Here is a 12,690-nt window from a genome sequence, read left to right as displayed (position 1 = left end):
GAGAACTTTTAAACAGACAAAACCTCTTGGGGATCTTCCTCTGCCGAGGTTAAAGAGCTGAAAGTGTGAAAGTTAAAGGAAAAAGACAGGATCAGTTTTATGCTGAAATAGCATTGGAAGCCACTGGAAACTGTTTTATCTGCAAGCTGAGCCCCAGTTTTGTTATGCTAGCACTCATTTCACATTCTGGCACATCCTATCTTTAAAAATTAACCTTGTTTAGCAGTCTGTCTTAAAACTACATTTCAACTTTTAACTCATTTGTCAGGCCTAGCAAAGAGTGCAAGCTTAACATTGTACAAGAAAATGACTTTGCAGCAAGCTCATGCAGTCTTATTTTACCTAGAAGTTGAGTTCTCAGTTATTTAGTACACATTGATTAATAATATAACATAACATTGATTCTCTTACACAGATGGCCACCAATTTTCTTGACTGAAAGTGTTAAGAATGAAAATGAAATTGTCTGTAAATTTTAGTAGCATATACATTAAGATTGGTCTATTAAGAAGTTAGGATTTCAAGGTGCAGGAGCAGGACAGCCCTATGTGCTGAAGCAGGAGCTATTGGGGAAGAAGACCAGACTGGCTGAACAGGGAACTCTCACAGGAACTCAGGAAAAAAAAGGACTTTATGACTTTTGGAACAAGGGGTAGGCAAGTCAGGAAGAGTGTAAGGATGGCATTAGACCATGTAGAAAGAAAATTAGAAAGGTGGAAGTTAAACTAGAATGAAATATGGCACTGCTGTGGAAGACAATAAGTGCTTTTATAAATATGCTAACAACAAAAAGAGAGCCAAGGAGAATCACCGTCTTTATTGGAAAGACAGGGGAGCATAGTCACCAAGGATCAGGAAAAGGCTGAGATACTTTATATCTGTTAGGATGAGAGGACATAGCCTCAGGTTGTGCCAGAGAATTTTCAGGATGGATATCAGGAATAACTTCTTCATGGAAAGCGTTGTTAAACATTGGAATGAACTGTTCAAGCAGGTGGTGAGCTCACGATCCTTGGCAGTGTTCAGGAAGCAACTGGACATGGCACATAATGCCGTGATCTAGTTGATCAAAGTGGTGATCAAAGGTTGAACTCGATGATCTCGGAGGTCTTTTCCAACCTATATGATTCTGTGATTCTTTGATTCTATTTTTTTTTTTTTTACTTTAATGGATGGCAACTTAAGGGCTCATGAAAAACAAAAGTGAGAAACAGAGGAGAAATCCTTGATGCAGAAGATGAAAAATGCTGTCATTGAGACATGAAATAAGTGACAAGAAATGCATCTATCTCAAATCAAGAAACCTGTCATGCACTGAGTTTAGGACTGATGGAAGACAGTTAAATTTCTGATCTTACTAAGGTTATGAAGATCAAATGAAAAAATAGAAGAGAACAGAAAATCCTTTTCACAAACAAGTCTTACTTTCAGGCACTGAAATGAGAGGAGAGAGTGAGAAATGCTAAACTGAAGAAATCTAAAAAGGTAACTTTGGGTCATGTTATTACAGAAACCACTGCAGACTGACTCTGCCCTCTCCAGTTATCACACAGAGCAATATGCACATGAATCTTTGTCCTTCTCCATTTAGTGGGAAAAATATCTAGCTCTGTAGCCATGTCTCCTTTGCTTTTGGGAAATACAGAAGGTACATGTTACATCTTTACTTTGAAAGAAAAGTAGCATTAGAGAATAGAAAAGCTCAATGGCATGAAGAGGGAAGTAGTTGTAAAGAATCATGGAAACATTATCTGGCTAAGTGAACTAGAATTACCACCAAAACTGCTGTCTTTATTTCTGCTTCACTCCCAAGGCCTGCAACTAGATCCCTTATCACACCCCTTTCTGGCCTCCCACATAAAAAAGTTGTAAAGAAAATTCATTGCAGAAGATGTGCCCTTCCCTCCGGTCCTGAGAAATTTAGCTAAAAATTATGCACTGCATCTTTGGGCTTTACTACCTTTCCTAGAAATCCCAGGGCTGCCACAGCCCAAGGGTAGTGATACCTGTGTGGATTCATAGGTCTATTTAACTAACAAGGTAAGTGTCATGAAAGCCTTCTCTGAATCCCAGTTTATTCTTGGTTTTGGAACAACTCTTTCTGAATAGAAAGAGGGAGATGTAGCCTTCAGCAAGGGCATTCTTGTGACTCTTTTAATTTCCCTGACTCCCCACTGTGGTTTCTAAGGTGTTGTATTTGGACAATTGTATTGTGCATTTCTCACTCTTAGGTTGCTTTCTACTTTCAGAAGCAGGCTCAATACCACCTTTTTAAAGTAAACTATTTTTCTAATCTGCTTAGTAGGAAGGACTTTTCCTTCCTGGAGGGAAATTTTCAAGCACTTGGAAATGGGGAGCTGAAGAAACTCTAAGACCAGGTTATGCAATGGTACTATGCTCTGCATAAAGATGCTTCAGTTTGGGAACAGTAGTGAGAAACTGGGGTAAAAAGTCCACGGTGTTCTTCAGTACTGGAGTTTAAGGAAATACATGGCACAGAAGTGGTGTCAGTTGCTCAGATACTTACACCATCATCTCTCAAAGAGATGGTTGGTCCATATCCATATCCATATCCATATCCATATCCATATCCATATCCATATCCATATCCATATCCATATCCATAATCTATTACTTTCGCTGGAAATGAGATTCTGTAGATTGGGCATTGGAATGGATATGGCAATTAGCTATTTCTTAATTCTGGTTAGGTGACAGCATAAATCTATGTGCTGTGCTATGTCCAAGTTCCATGTGTATTTATGTATCCATGTGTCTATTTCCCTTCAACATAATACAAATGTTTCTCTGTCTCACAGAGCTGATGCTGTGTAACTTGATATTAGACAGAAAATTCTAGATGGGTGGTAAATATTCTAGCATTATCAGCTTAATTTTAATTCTGTATGTGCTACATACAGAAGTGTGCTACAAGTACAGATTTTTAACACAGATTTTCAGATTAGTTTATCCTAATGTTTCCTTCTGACCTTAAAAACATGTAAATCCATTTGACTGAATTGGCATTCTTCCGGAAAACAGGCATCTAAGCAACATCTATGCCACAGTCCTGTCTGCCAATAGACTGCTCCTTCCTAAATACAGAAGTTCAGTGTGTCACTGCAGTAGATGATATCCACATATGAGCTCTATTATAAAAACTAGAAAACTCTAATTGAAATATAAGATGGATATTTTAGCAAAACAACATATTCATGAGTGTGAATATTTCTAGCAACATAACCTATGGACACCAAATCTGCAGAACTGTCACTGTATCCTTGGAGATCACTAATCAAGGTTGGGAGAAGGGGCCAGAGTATAAAGAATATGCTTCCTAAGAGTCCCTCAGCTAGCATGTAGACAGGATTTTTTTGTACTCTAACCTTCCTCTCATTTTGAGGTGACAGGAGGGCAGTTGTTATTAGCTATAGAACACTTTCTGTGAGTTTGGTTTGTTGATGCTTTCTCTTTTCCGGCATTCTATCAATGACATATATTGTCTCCAGTGGCTCAGGAAGCTCCTTTAATCATTATTATATTCCAGAATATATGCACCATGTGCATAAAATGTCAACAATTATTTAAGCACGGTATCCTGCACTGTACAAAGAAAACACTGACTACATGCAGAAGATGAGCAAATCGTCACACTCTCTTTGAAATATGGTATTAAATAACCTTACAATGCCTTATTTCTATTCAAAGTCACACTGGTTGCTTCAGGGCATAATTGGTTGGTTCATTCTTCAGTGCTGCCAGTTATTTTTCAAAATCATAAAACTGACTTTATCTCTGTAGTCTCAGTAATGCGCAGGTACTGAGGGGATTATGTTTTCTGAGCGTTCACACATTAATGCTGTAGACACTGAAATTTTCACTAAATCAGGGGATGTCTTGTTTGTTCCAGGGAGATCATAGTTTGGAGAAAGTTTGTACTATGACAGTTTTCACATCCCTTGGAAAACCAGGGGATATTTCTGTGAACTCACTAAATACATATTAATGTCTTTGACAGCAGTATCTGACTGTTTTCATTTGAAGTGGAGCAAATACTTGCATTACTGCTGTTAACTGCATATGGCTGCTTGACAAAGAGAAAGGAAATAAAACCATGAAGTTCAAGCTGATGTAATTTTTTCTTCAAAGAGAAATAGTGACTATTCGCTGCATTTGCATCCACCTATATATAGAATTTCACGCTATTACCATGGAAAACCTATCTTGTTAGAGACTGCTATTAAAAGGTGTAATTTTTTACACCACTTCATGATACATATACACCTGATTTGATTCTTTCATAATTATTTTATAATTTTTAAGTTATCAATGCATTTCACATGCTAAAATAAATATAGATGGGAGTTAAAGATAGGACAATTTTATCAGACATATTAAAATAAATCTAAAATTTTAAATCCATTTTAAGCAGAACAAAAAAAGTCAGCTGCATTATTTTTGAAGTTACTCACTGCTTATACTGAACAAAGTTTGTGACTTAGTTCTTTCAAAATTATTTCTCCAAAATCCTTCAAAGTATGGCAAGCATTGTGTTAACAAAGGATTCCTGTAGTGTGAACAGCAGTTATCAGCAGTTATCTCCATGTAATTTGAAACACATGCCTTTTTAGTTCACTAAAACAATTAAAGCAGGGTAAATATTGAGGACAAATGCACATTAATGTACATTCCTATTAATGAGAAAAATTTAATTTTGACTGCATTGCTGCTTCTCATGCTTCTTGGATAGCTATATCTTGAGATTTAAAATACTTTATGTTGCAGATAATTGCAGTGAATGGCACTTTCATCTCCCAAGACATCCCTTGACCTCTCATTTCATTTGTCTCAGAACCCTGAGATGAAGACTAGCAAGACAAATTAATGAATGATTAATTTCTGTTGGTTAAAATGCTTCATTAATTTCAGAGCAGGACTTTTCTCAAAAAATGGTTTTGCTTTAAGAATACTTACGGTGTTCTTCAAAAGTTCTAAGTACTTTTTGTTACGGCAGGGAAGCCTGAAAAACAGAGTCTTCAACATGGAAAGCCATAGACCAGTGTGAGTCATAACAACAAGGAATACACCTTGGTAAGATCTGTCAGATGTTGGTGGCCAGAGCAGACTGCATCTCATTATGTTTAGTGTATGGTTCCTGAAGTAATTATTCAGCAAAGTAAAAATCTGTGGTCCCTATGAGCAATGTAAAGGCAACATAATTGTAAGAGATTTGACACTACTGTAGTAAATGCACCTTGGTGAACATCTTTAACAATGTGGATTTGAAGAGTCATGATACAAGTGATGATACAAAAATTGAAATAAGTGGTATTTGACTAACCTACATAGATTTTGTCTTCCAAGAGTCTCTGTTGTCTTCTTTGTATTAAAATGAATGCTTATTTTTTTAAAATTACATGTAAGCCAATAAATAAATTTCAGGTTAACTGTTTTGGTGCCACCTGATTTGTCCCACAAAATCCAAACTACACTCCCAGCTGAACTAGCTGGGCTTTGAGAATCAAATTGTCAGCAGTGCGCTTTGATGGATTGTGACTGAGGAAGTCACAGCATCACAGCTACAAACAGTTGATCAACCACTTAATGCCACTTGATGACATTAACTTTGATTCCAACAAAGCAAGTTAATCTCTCTGTAAGGGAGAGCCTATTGCACAGTTAGCTGGTAATGGATCTCTAAGCCACGAAAATAGTGTATCAAGATTTCAATACCATTGGTAAGCATTATGGATGAGGAAATAACTCTTGTAAGACATGTCAGGAAGTGATTTGCTCTCAATAATGCAGAGAGATTACAGAGTACAAAGAAATAATGTGCTTTGAAACTTCAGTGCGAAAGACAATTTTTCTTGAGGGAAAGATGTTCATATCCTTGTGAGTTAAATTCAATTTGCCACCAGGCAGAACAGTTGGGAGGGAAATTCAGTGCATGCCATACAGAGCTGCAGAGTTTATTTTTGCCCTGTAAAAGGGATGTACATGTTATGATAAAAAATTTTGGTGTGTGTGGCCAGACTGGGTGTGACAAAGGAGTAGAAAAGGGTACAACCATTTTTAGCTGTTCTATTCCCTTCTGGCTAAGTTGTGTGTATGGAAGGTAACTGTGCTACCTAGTGCACCTGAGAGCTGAAGAAACCATCAGCATCCTTGAGATAAATGCCACAAAATGTCCCAGTAGGAAACACATCTTGTCTGCCTGTCTGTCCATTCAAGGTCAAATGGTGTGTGCTTGTGATGGGAGACTTGATGTTCCTTGGAAAATGTTGCTGGTGCACATGTTTAATCCCACTGCAGAAGTTCAGTACTGGGGTGGGATTTACAGCACAGCACAATGTGAAAGTTGCTCTGAGAACTTCATTTGGAAAGGGATGCTTTTGGGCTCTCTTGCTGTGTTTCAGATTAGTTGCCAAATAGTACTACTAGATCTCCGTGAATTTTCATGTTGTCTCCATTTCCCAGGGACCCTTAAGTCTATTTGGAGCTTCTCTCTGTTCTTCTTCTACTATCAAAATATCAACATGGCACACTGCTTTCACAGATATCCATGAAGAAGCACAGTCATTAATGAACTTGAACCACTGTAAAGCAGGTTATTCCTCAACAGTAGTAAGTGCAGTTGCTTTGGGAATGATAATAATGAAATGTATTTGCTAAATCTCACCTGAAGATAAGGTGATTATTATTGGAGAATCATCATTGCTTTATTTTAAGTGGGATATTAAAAAGAAATAATAATGGCCAGAATCTGGAAACAGACCATGTAGGACATTGCATCTGATGTAGTGCAGATCAGGAGTAGATAAAGATGGATGATATATTTTACCCAAATCTTTTTTTTTCTTGTCATAGGAGGCTGATATAGCTTTAGTGACCTATTTTGTAAATCTGATTTCTTTCTTCTTAAATTCTTCTGAAATTTCCTTAAAAATTCCCACCTACATTCCAGCAGTAGTTCATTATTTATTGGATTATTCATGATGTTTGGGTTATTTTTCTTTTCAGACAAACTCAGAAGGATTGCAAAGTTTACTGCTAGTAAATCAAAGGAATCTCCGAAACCAGTTTAGCTATTCACATATCAGACTAATAGAAAGTTAGAAGTATTGTGGTGACAAGGAAAACAAGAAGGAAAATGGCAGACCAAATAAGTAGGATACTGAATGCATCACAGAATCACAGAATGGGAAAGAAAGGAAAATCAGGGAAACTCTTCAGCTTCTAATGGAAGTCTGCAGGAAATTTCTGGCTGTAGTAGGGTTGAGATAGTGATAAAAGTGGATGTAAACAAGGTTTTAAACTGTTATGGTCTGTTATATAGTTAATCTGTTCAGTCTAAAAAAGTACTTGAATAGGGCCCTTCTAGTCCCCTCCTCCAGCTGCAAACAAAAAATAAAGCAGACTTCAAAATATGTACAAAACCCATTTAGATGTATATGTATACCATTCATCCCTGATAATCAGTTATTGCAGCAAAGTGGATTTTGAAAGACCAATACATTTGGACAATTTGTTTGTATCACTGGGTTCTCTAAACTTGGCCCATAATCTCCCCTCTTGGTCAAACTGGATACAGGAATGCTTTCAACATTATATATATTCCTAATTGTTTCCTAATAGACAGATCCTAGACGACTAAAAATAGGAGCAGTTTAAAGTTTTGGGTTAAGACTAATAACCTCCTATTTGTTACGAGCCATTCACAAGAATTTATCACTGTAGTTAATCGAAAACTATGGAAGAGCATAATTTACACCATGTAAGCAGTCCTCAGAAAAGGTCAGATCTTTAGTTCTTGAAAGGGCTTTTGTTTTTGTCTTTAAATTAAAAAAAAATGTGCAGGAAAAAACCTCTTGGATGAAATTTAATTAAAGGTGATGTGTAGCCAAGTGCAAATATATCTTCTGAGATTAAAATTTCTGCATATCTGCACAGGACAGGTACCCAGTGCCATGTTTAAAATGCAGATTATTGAGTCTTTTATTAGGCATTCAATTTGGCATCCAATTTGAAGTCAGTGCAACTTCTGCAATTAACTGTAATGAACTGGGTTTGGATCTTAGTTTTGTTGGTATAAGCAAAATCAAATATGAATCCTACTCTTTATCTGTGTTAAACGTTCTCCTTGGATGGAGCTGAAGCTGAAAGTGCAATTGTCTGGAAATCCCCTAACATTCGGTTCAATGCACTTGGGATGTCTAAGTTTCTTGTTATTGTGGCTGGCTTTTGAAAAGGGATATTGTCTTCTGAATCCTCCCTCTGTATTTTTGCCAGAGAAGAATATTATCATTTCTGATGGGGAAGACAAGGGAAAAGAAGGAAAGTGACTCACCCAGCATCTGAGTGCAATCTCTGCAGTGTTTAAAGCTTTAAGAATTTGAGTTTGAGTGGTGCAGAGGGCAGACCAGTGCTTCTCCACAAGCCCAGTGAGCAGGCTGGGTACAAGCCAACTGTGTCACCCAAGGCACAGGTGCAGAGGGGCTGTCCCCAGGAACCAGCTGGCCCAGAAAACAGTGTGCTGCTCTGCAGCCATGCTCTGTGCCTGCTGCTGAGGAAAGCTTGCCACAGCCTGTGGAGCTGCCCGGAGAACCCTGCTGCAGGGTGATGAGGGAGCACCAGCTCTTGCTTGAGCTGCTGCTCACAGCTCCTCGGGCAGCTTGTCAGGCAGCTGAGCTGTTTGACACTGTCAGACACTGATGCTTCAGAAATGGAGGCAGGATGTGACATGTCCTGCTCAGCTTTACATGCACTCTCTCAGGTCAGAGTAGCTTTAGTCTGATCCTGCTGCACTTAGAGCAATTTCATAACTGGATGCTGGCTCATCCTCACACAGATGCCTTGAAGGCAAAGTGCAGTATGGTTCAGTCAAGCCACAAACATATTTCAGTCTGGCTTGGGTATGAACTGGAAGCAAGAGTGGTGAGACCATTTAGGAATATTAAAATTGCCCCTTTCTAATGCAGAATCATTTTCGAGGAATTAAGCACACACAGAGGGACAACAATGCGTAAAGAAGATCTTCAGAAAATTATTTCCAAATTAAGACTGCAGTTTACAAAATTAGCAATACAAGTAAAAAGGATGTCATTCTCCCCAAACTCTCGTATTAAAGTATTCTTTTATAGTGCTTTAATACTGAAGAATGAAATGAAGAGAAAGATGATTAGTTCACTAAAGTGTTGGGATCAGCAGTGACATTACGACTAGTAATTACAAACTGCCTTTGCTTGTTGACTGTCCTGACATCATCAGTTGTGTTTAAATAGATAAGATTAGCAATCCCACACTAAACAGAACAGTAAATAGCAGGACTGTCTTCTGAGATTTAGCACCAAGCCACAGACTGTTAATGGGAGAACGGAAGCTGTGAGAGGGAGTGAGTCCTGTTCCAACTGCTAATTAATCCGATATATAAATCCTCAAAGAGAGATCAACAAAACAAGGCTCTTGTTTTTGTGGAAGGTGCTTTTCTAACAGCAGAAGAGAAAATAATAATAATAATTAGCCAGTCGACTTGGAAGGCTTTATGTGGAAAGTACACAGTGTTATGTGCAAATATGTTGCCAAATGGAGAGCTTTCTTTATTTATTGGAGTGCTTGGAGCAACAAACTAGAGCCTTTGCATATTAGATTGCAATTTGCATATTTACTTAATGCTCTTCCTTTTTTTTTTACTGCTTATCCTCCCTTCACTCAGAAACAAACCTACAGCAGAGCAGGCACGTTTCTCATAGCCAGTTTCATCTGCTGACATCAATGGATTTGCACCACGGATGAATGTGGCTGTTTGTGCCTCATCCTGGCAATCATGGCAGCTGTTAGGCTTGACCGTGAACTCAAGAATCCCATCATCTGTCACCTTGTTTGTCTTCCCAACAGTGCTTTTGTCAAAATAGTTATGCTGGGAGAGGAACACTGTGGTGTGCACAGCAGGTCCCAGCCTTCTCCCAAACCCAGCACAAAAGTACAAAACTTTCTCTTGCATTTTCTTGATAGCGTGTCCTATTATCCCAGACAGGAAAGGCAAGAAGCTGAGCAGACAAAACACCCTCATCAGAAGGAAGGCAGCTTCAAAACACAATTTTAAATTTGTTTGAGGGAGGAAATTTTGTGGCTTCATTATAACAATGCATGAAGGTCTTATGCAGGACGCAAGGTGAATTTAACCACAGCCTATGTGTGTGTCTATCTGTATGTCTATGCACATTGTTGCTTTCTCATGTTCAGTTTATTTTCTCTGTGATTTCAATTTTTCCCCATTCTCTTCCCAGAATTTGTTCTGTACTGTCTCACCCAGGACTGTCAGTTAAGAAGAAATGTCAAGGGACAGGCTGTTAAAAATAGTGAGTATTGTGGCTTATGCACTGCAAACACACAGAAATGAACAGAACAAGGAGAAAGGCACTAAAGCACTGTCTCTTCCCTGGATTCAGTGATCTCCTAGCCCATCCTATGTCCTGTAACAGGATTTTAAAGACATGCAACACATTGCTAAGGATTACACACTCAAAAATTTTTAATGGCAGGAAACACCTCACTTCTACATGATCATTTTTAATTTTTCCTGACTGCTCTGATGTAATTCAACTTGAAATATAAACCAAAGAGGGATATTTTAACCTAATATCTGGGGAAATTTGGCAATGTAATAGAAAAATTTACTTTTATGGACAAGAAGAATGTGCTTGATCAGAAGAATGTCATTTGGAGCCTTTAATGGATCTACTCAGTTGAAACAGTGCATGGTGAGCAAGTCAAATGTTACAATTACTTTTGTTTTCTAACCCTGCTAACAGTCTGCTTCTTAGTGATTATTTTCGTGGGATTGATTGAACAGGCTTTTTTTTTCTGACCTCGATTATTTAAAGTCCATATTTTACCTTAGTTTTTCTTTTTTGCTACTAACAGCAAAAATATGTATTTTTGCTAAAATGTACCTTTTCTATCTGAAGTTGCTAAGGAAGTAACTGCTTAAATCTTGTATCACCTGTGGCATTAAGAGAAGCTTTAAGGTTTCTAGAAGTTACAACTCCTCATTTCTATCAGAAATTATTGAATTCTTGTCATTTTGAAAATGGTACAATACAAACCTACCCAAGGCAATACAACAACATGAACTGGTGCAGGAAGACATCAGACCCTGGCTGTTAGTATTTGGAGCTGCCCCACCATTAAATTTGACCACAAAAATTCTGCCTCAAAGAACTCCCAAACAAAATGAGAGAACAATCTATAAAGAAACAGAATATGGGCTTTAGATTCAGTTATAGGCATGAAAAGCATATTTTTTCTTCCATTTTGCCTTCTTTGTAGTCTGTCCGGATCTGCTGGTGGTGTCTTACAGGCAAAAAACCAGGACAGCACAGCTCCTCTGCATATCAAATTTATACCACCACATTGCAGACAAGATAATCTTCTGTCGTGAAGCAGTTTTTATGCTATGCTGATTCATGAACAGAGTTAAAGAAAGGGCTGCATCAGTGGACATGCCTGGATTTGCAACACACATTTTACCTCCTTGTGTTTTATAACACCGTCACACATAATTGAGACCTTTATAAATTCTTCCACAAACAGGCTTCTTGCAGCACTAGAAAAGCAAACACTACAAGATACCCAGAAATGTGCATGATAAAAGCCTGGGATCTGTCTCCTAGTACAGAACAGTCCATCTCACTACATGAATACATTTTAAATATGTATGGACCCAGCATTGAAAACTCTGTCTAAAAACCTTCAGCAGCTGTCACTGCCTTTCACTTCACAGAGAGCCACATCCACCCATAGAAAGTAGATGTAATAATAAAAACTTGCAAAGATCAACAAAACTCTAAAAATGAAAAAATAATAAAAAAGGGAAAATGTTGCAGTTATTGGTTTTTTAAAAGAATGTATTGTAATATATTTCTTTCATTCAAAGACTATTCAGATCAGTGCATGTGTATTTTGTTGATTCTGCATATCTGGTTAAATGCTAGTCTTCATTTTATTCAGCACTTAAACTTCCAGGGTTTGAGGGTGAACAGGTGGGATAAAACCAACTAGTATCACATTGGCTGTTCTTTCATGAAGTTAGTGAATTGCATAATTTAAAAATGTGAATTAAAAATTTTATAAATGGCAGATTTAAGCTGTAGCTCACGGGATGATTATCTATTTGTAACCTGTAATAGTCATGTTTACAAATAGGGTTAGGAATGGGGAATGCTGCTGCAGTTTCCCCCTTCCTCCATGAGTTACTCTTTTCCCCCAGCACTCTGATGTGTTTGTGTCTGACTGCACACTGGTCAGACTGTCTCCCCACTCAGAATGTGTTCAGAATGTGTGTAGGGAGCTAAAAGGACCGAAATCTATCACCTCTGTATTAAGCTTTGTGGCACTCATTTTCTTGATTCTGCCAATATTAGAAACACTTTCCACTGGAGCTTCAAGGAAAAACCTCCATCTTTTCCAGTCCTCCAGGTCCTGGCCCAGAAACTTGAATAAAGCATTTATAGTGAACTCTTCCCACTCCTTTGCTGTTTCCTGCCTCTCTTTTCTTATAAACGTCTTCTGTCAGACACATAAATCTTTTCCCAGCTTATTTGGGCAGTTCCTTGGAGGCTCACTATAGAAAGAAACAACTCAGTCATTCCTTCAGCTCTTCTGAGCCTCCCTTTTGTGTTACTTGCA

At 38.0% G+C, this 12,690-nt stretch overlaps 1 long non-coding RNA gene across 4 annotated transcripts in view; it reads left to right on the top strand.

The window, feature by feature from the left end:
* The window catches only part of LOC102066250 (uncharacterized), a 125,448-nt gene that overhangs the window by 4,677 nt on the left and 108,081 nt on the right, over positions 1–12,690 (top strand). For 3 of the 4 annotated variants that reach the window (XR_012580441.1, XR_012580440.1, XR_003380363.2), the window contains exon 2: positions 10,290–10,361. This is a non-coding gene — a long non-coding RNA (uncharacterized LOC102066250). Of the gene's footprint in view, positions 1–10,289; positions 10,764–12,690 lie in introns of all 4 variants that reach the window. The other variant, XR_012580442.1, reaches the window with a different exon arrangement.

The sequence above is a fragment of the Zonotrichia albicollis genome, chromosome 1 (genome assembly GCF_047830755.1).
Source record: "Zonotrichia albicollis isolate bZonAlb1 chromosome 1, bZonAlb1.hap1, whole genome shotgun sequence".
Classification (NCBI taxonomy): Eukaryota; Metazoa; Chordata; class Aves; order Passeriformes; family Passerellidae; genus Zonotrichia; species Zonotrichia albicollis.
Note: the sequence above shows the minus strand (reverse complement) of the source record. Positions and strands in the feature narration are given on the sequence as shown.